This window comes from Toxotes jaculatrix, chromosome 18, assembly GCF_017976425.1.
Source record: "Toxotes jaculatrix isolate fToxJac2 chromosome 18, fToxJac2.pri, whole genome shotgun sequence".
NCBI lineage: Eukaryota > Metazoa > Chordata > Actinopteri > Toxotidae > Toxotes > Toxotes jaculatrix.
The window spans coordinates 21,993,982-22,000,822 of NC_054411.1; the positions used below are offsets into that span (position 1 = coordinate 21,993,982).

General features: G+C 41.9%; 1 pseudogene; it reads left to right on the forward strand.

Moving 5' to 3' along the window:
- Positions 1 to 656: 656 nt before the first annotated feature.
- LOC121198976 lies at positions 657 to 4,547 on the forward strand (annotated as a pseudogene).
- Positions 4,548 to 6,841: the final 2,294 nt, after the last annotated feature.

Below are 6,841 nucleotides of genomic sequence, written 5' to 3' on the forward strand. Positions count from 1 at the left end.
TATTATAATTCTAATGTTTATTATTAGGGCCCGAGCACCGAGTGATGCGAAGGCCCTATTGTATCTGAAGGAATTATTAGGGCCCGAGCACGAAATTCGTGCGAAGCCCTATTGTATCTGAAAGAATTGTTATTATTATTATTGTTATTGTTATTATTATTATATTGTTTTTTTAATGTTTATTAGGGCCCGAGCACGAAACTTGTGCGAGGCCCTATTGGTATTGGAATGATTCTTATCATTATTATTAGGGCCCGAGCACCGAGTGGTGCGAAGGTCCTATTGTTTTTCTAATGTTTATTATTATTATTAGGGCCCGAGCACCAAGTGGTGCGAAGGCCCTATTGTAATTCTAATGTTTATTATTATTACTTGTCCTCCCAAACAACTGCATTTTTCAACTCCTTCCCATGCTCAAAAACTCCTGAAATTTTGCACACTCATCAGGTCTGGTGAAAAATGTGATGTGGGCAAAATGGCTCCGCAGCACCCCCTAGAAAATTTAAAAACCCCCCTCGCTTTGGGCTTAGTTTGTCATAAGTGTATGAAAATTGGTACACATGTTGATCATATCGAGACACACCAAAAAGTCTCTGACACCATGACCTCAACCCAACAGGAAGTCCGCCATTGTGGTTGGAATTTGCCGTATACCAATGGTGAATTACACCATTGGTATACGGACGAACTCGTGCTAGGCATTTCGCCCGATCGACTTCATATTTGGTGGACCTCACCTCAAGACCATGATGATCAAAAGTTATAACAGGCTTTTCTCTAAGTTAAAGGGCGTGGTCTCTGTGGCTCGCCAAAGTTTGGTGGCGTTTCGTGAATTTGCCATGACATTTTGAATGGCTCTCACGTCCACATACTTTATCCAAACATCTTCAAACTTTATGAGCATTATGAGGGCTCTGCCATGAACACCTCCATATGTCAAACTCCCGCCTTACTCGTGGCGCCCCCTGCTGGTAACAGGAAATGACCTGTTTTTACTCTGAAGTGTACTGCTCATTAATAGTTGACACCATCGGCTTTGTTTCTGCTCTACAACCTTCCCAACTACTTGGTGAAGCTACATTATAAAGGCAGTGAAGCTGCGTGCAATGGCATCTGTGTGGCGGCGCGGCAACTGTCGATCCCTCGCCGTGAAATTACGTTTGGACTTTTAATGACCTTAACTACCTCCTATGATCATAAAAATTCATACACACATTCTTGGGGACTGGCCCTAGACTCTGATGTAGTTTTAGTAAGTGGGCGGGGCAAAATGGCTCAACGGCGCCCCCTTGAAGATTTAAAATATCCCTCTCCATATGGGTTTTTTGGAGTATGAAAATGAAAATTGGTACACATAAAGAACACTTCCGGACGCACAAAAACGTCTCTTGACACCATGACCTCAACCCAACAGGAAGTCAGCCATTTTATCTTTGGCGGCCAAATTTCAATGCTTTCCACCATTGGTATGTGGACGAACTCGTGCTAGGCATTTCACATGATCCACTTCATATCTGGTGGAACTCGTGCTAGGCATTTCACATGATCCACTCCATATCTGGTGGACCTCACCTAAAGACCATGAAGATCAAAAGTTATAACGGGCTTTTCTCTAAGTTAAAGGGCATGACCTCTGTGGCGTTTTGGTGGCGTTTCGTGAATTTGCTGTTGTTATTCTCACTTTTTTTTTCGTTTGGTTGCATAATAATTCTGCACACTAATAGTTGTCCAATAATTGTGCATACATACAGTCATGGAAAAAATTATTAGACCACCCTTGTTTTCTTCATATTCTTGTTCATTTTAGTGCCTGCTACCACTAAAGTTATATTACCTGAAGAATACAATGAACTCAACAAAAAAATGCAGCTGATTACATAATACTTTATGTCCTATTTGACATGCTTAAGCTTAATTGTATTCCCAGGGTACATAAGAGGCTATTTGGTGGCATCAGGCAGTAGAGTAAGTGTGGTGGGTGTTTGTGGACAGGTGAGTTTGGGGGACCCTGTACATTTAGCAGCACGCAGGAATTTTTGTATAAACACACTATGGTTATTGGTTGGTGCCAACCCCCTGTATTTTGTTTTCTTTATCTTTTTTAGCTAGCTCAGCCAGGTCTTTTGTTTCCTTTGTTTTCTCAGGTAGTCAGTAACCTAGGCCTGGTTTTATTGTAACTTTTTTTGTTTTGTTTGGCAAAACCACTGGTCCACATCTCCCCCACCTTTTCTGTTTTGTTCCATTTTGAAATCTATGTTTTCAAATAAACTGACCGTAATGAATGAATGAAGACAAAAACTATACATTTTCATATGAAAACTTTTAAATTTCTTTTTTTTAAATGAACAATGAAAAACATGCTTGTGCCTGTGAACAATTAATTAAACCTTTCCTCTGACACTTCTTAAAACCTTGAGCCCTTCTCTTCTTTGTGACAATCCCTCCAAGTTCTTTTTCTTCAGCCGCTTTTGCTTTTTCTTGCCTCCTCTCATCTGTTCTTCACTGCTTGTCTGGAGACCCAGAGGTGAACTGTACCCAGGGCCCCCCTCCTCTTTCCCCTCCTCACACAGCTTCTTCAACACAGAAGAAATTAAAAGGTGAATATGTGCATTTAATGATGAGATTTTAAGTGACTGTAGGTTGATGAGGATGTCAAGTTCACTCAGTCAACTCAGTGTTTGGTTTCCAGAGCTACAGAGCCAAGCTGACACCAGGGAACGAGTCTGAAGCTGAAACCGAAGCCCTGTGCGCCTTCATCCAGCAGTTCACCGGCATCGAGTACAACAAGGTAAACAGTCTCCAACAGGTGCACACACACACACACAGTCACTCAAGTTTGATCTGCTTTAAACACCTCTAGGTGCTTTATCAGTGTAATAGGTATCATGTAAAACATCAAAAGCTAGGCATTTCAATTGTTTTTGGGTTTGAATGTACAACAGTTCAAGACTATAATGGCAAAATAAAGATTCATTCATTCATTCATTTTCTACCGCTTAATCCGTCAGGGTCGCGGGGGAGCTGGTGCCTATCCCAGCTGACTATGGGCGAGATACAGGGTACACCCTGGACTAGCCGCCAGTCAATCACAGGGCTGACACAAAGACAGACAACCACACACGCACACACTCACACCTACGGTCAATTTAGAGTGGCCAATTAACCTTTCCCACGCATGTTTTTGGGATTGTGGGAGGAAGCAGTACCTGGAGAGAACCCACGCAGGCACAGGGAGAACATGCAAACTCCCCACAGAAGAAGAGAAGAGTCATCCAGGTAGATGGGAGTGAGGCCAGCCATCTGTCCTTGTTTATATCCTGTTCTGTGGTCTTTACCATCACTATATAAATATTATATCACTGTATAAATTCCTGTAACGTCCTTCATCCAAATTGCCTCTGGCTCCTTCCTCTTACTCTGCAGCTTCTGGAGACTCTTCTCCCGCTATCAGACCTGGAGGCCCATGTCAACGTGGCGGTGGACGTAATCACCTCCAGCCACAAGAACATTAGCCGAGACTCGCTGCACTTTGTTGCCACCACCTTCTACTACAAACTAAAGGCTGCTGATGGCTATGTGCCCGCCACAAAATACCATGGCAACATGACACTGCTGTGGGCCAAAACCAGCAGCGAGTACAAACAAGACCTGGGAACTGACATCAAGCTCAGTGAAGTAAAGTATACAAGTGCACAGGCAAGGCTTTTCAAAAGTGTGAAGGCTGTGAAATGGTAGTTTGACAAACTAATCTTAACTCAAGTTCCCCTTATTAGCTTTTTTTCCGGAGCTTTTAACTGCAGGTCACTGTCTTAGTCAGTGAATGGAGTTTGCTGAATTTTCATGTGACCTACAGTATGCATGGAGCAGACCAAAAGCAGCAAATTTGCTGATGAAAATCATGAGATGTTGTTCAAAGCTCTGGAAAGAACTGGTTAAGATTATTTTGCCAAACTATTTTAAGTTTAGCTCCTTTTATGAATTCATATATCATCAGATATCATCAGAGACCGTCAGATGTCCAGAAGGAAAAAAAGTCTTTTTCGTCAACATAGTTGTGTGTAACTTGGTTAAGATACAAACAGTGTTTTATGCTTTACTGATTGTCAAATTGTAGAGTCTTTTAGTGTCAAGGTATTTCTTACGCTTTTTTTCCAAAAGAAAATACATTTACTGCTGGATTTGTTCTCTCACCATTGCTACGTGTGCTGATCTTCTATCTTTATTTTTTATTTTTAGCCCTATTGTGCTTGTTATTATTGCACATTAGCCTTCAGCACATCCCCTTCAATATGCCAGCCCACATACACGTACTTTGGTGAACACTACTGTACACTACTGTATGTGACAAACAAAATCTTTGAATTCCTCTCTACTTAAACGCTGAATAAGCCCTGTCTGTGTTTTCTGTCAGGTATGTGATGGTAAGGTGTCAGTCCATGTCATCGAGGGCGACCACCGTACCTTGGTAGGTAGAGGGGGTGGAGTCCATCAGCAGCATCATCCACAGCTCACTGGCTGAGCCGCGGGTCACTGCGAGGGACGGCTAGATAAGCCCCACCCAACCACACCCTTCACCCTCCCACTAATTCCACAACATTCCCAAAATGGGCCTCTTCCTCCAATTAGTTTACACTGTAGGTTTAACTTACAGAAAAGGTTAAACAGTATATGATACATTACGTCTTTGCAAACAGCATGTTTACATTGTGTGCCATTTTGACCTAATATCCCAAAAGCACCTTATTCCTCCTTACTGCACCTTTTCAAATCTCATTGGTCAAGCGATAGACACTCTCCCTAACCTCAGAGCACTTAGCCGGTACCTTCCTATTGGGTAAATTAAGTATGCTGTCTCATGTAATTAAGAAGTGTTTTCACAATTGAGAGTAATAATATTGAATTGGCAGAGTGACCTCCATAGACCACACAGTCTGTGGAGGGGTTTGTTTATAATTCAAAGAACAAAACCAGAAATACTGAAATACTCATAAACCTATATACTAATAAAATATCATTATGCACGGTTGTAACCTCTCTACTATAACTGTTGGACTTTGTGAAATGTGGTTGCTGTTAAAAATCACAGAGCACCCTGTCTTGGTGTAGATCAGCTGTATTTCTGTGATGTGCTGCAGCTTCAATGAGACAAACAAGCGCTCATGTTATCTGGCTTCGCCTCTCAGTCTGTTATTTGTGTGCGTTAGTCAGCTGCCACATGCCATTTCGGTAATGAGCAATCTCTCATCTACAATGTTGACAAGCAGTTATTACTTTTATCCTGCAGTACTTCAAATACAGTTAGTAGAAAATGAAGTAGTTGTATTAACCAGACAGATAACCTGTTGTAAGAGAACCGGAAGCCTGATTTACAGTAAACTGTTCACAAACCATGCTGATATCTGATTAGTCCAGGTCAACTGTTCCCGCCTAATTAACCTGTTGAGTTAATTGGGTGCAAACAAATGATGGACTTCTGTGTGAACACAAGGTTTTGGTATTGTTCTGATGGTGAAAACAAGGGAAAGTTAACAGTTTTTTTAATAGACCCATAGCAATGTATTGAATAGGTTTTTTACACATATAACTGTGTCACTAAATTTTTGCATCCTTTCCTAAATTAGCTTTTAGGTTCTAAATGACTAGTAAGGTGCTTGTTATATGTGGACATAACTGGTCTGAACAGCAGGCCCTTGAGCAGCAGGGGGAGGGTATCCCCACTATAATGGGATTTTAGCTGAAAAAGCTGTCTCTGACCACCTCTGCAACCCAATCCAGCAGTGATGCAGCAGCGTCAAGCACTCTTCCTGCCACCTCCACCTCTGCAACCCAATCCAGCAGTGATGCAGCAGCATCAGGCACTCCTCCTCCTGTTGCCTCCACCTCAGCAACACAATCCAGCATTGATATAGCAGCATCAAGCAGACCTTCTGCTGCTCCAATAGACCTGGCGGACTGGCCATCTCCTCTAACTGATAAGGTAAGAACAGAGTTGGTTCACAGTGGTCCATTTCAAATTGGAAACACCTTCACATTCCCTAAACAAAAGGACGGACGAAGGTGCCAACATGACTTTTAACAGAGTCTTAGTCAATGGAGAAAAAGTCAAAAAAGTTGGCTTATGTACTCTAAAAAAGATGATAGCTTGCACTGCTTCTGCTGCAAACTTTTTTCTAAAAGAGAGTACAAGCTAACTAGGGAAGGACTAAAGTCACTTGCTCAAGGTCCATGAGGATAGCCAGGAGCATAATGCTCACATGACAAGATGGAAGGACTTAGAAGTCCGTACTGCGAAAAGACTCAAAATAGACAAGAGATGGCTCTTGCTGAGGCAGAGAGAAAAAGGTGGTGTGATGTTCTACATCGATTGGTGGCAATAATTCAGTCTTTAGCTGAAAGAAACATGGCTCCTAGGGGTTCTACAGACACATTAAATAAACCAGACAATGGAAATTTTCTGAAAGAGGTGGAGCTTATGGCCAACTTTGATCCAGTGATGAAGCAGCTTGTCAGTAGGGTGGAAAGTGGAGCTGGCAGTCACGTACATTATCTTGGCAAAACAATCCAAAATTAACTGATAGACTCCATCAGTTCTAAATTAATAGAACACATTGTGAAAGAGATCAAAATATCCAAATATTTCTCCATCATTTTGGATTGCACCTCTGATCTGAGTTATAAGGAACAGCTCTCTGTCATAGTCAGGATAGTGTCACAATTCAATTCAATTCAATTCAATTTTATTTATATAGCGCCTTCCACAATCAAAATTGTCTCAAAGCGCTTTACAGAGACCCAGAGCCTGACCCCAGAGCAAGCACTTAACCCTGTGAGCCCGTACGTA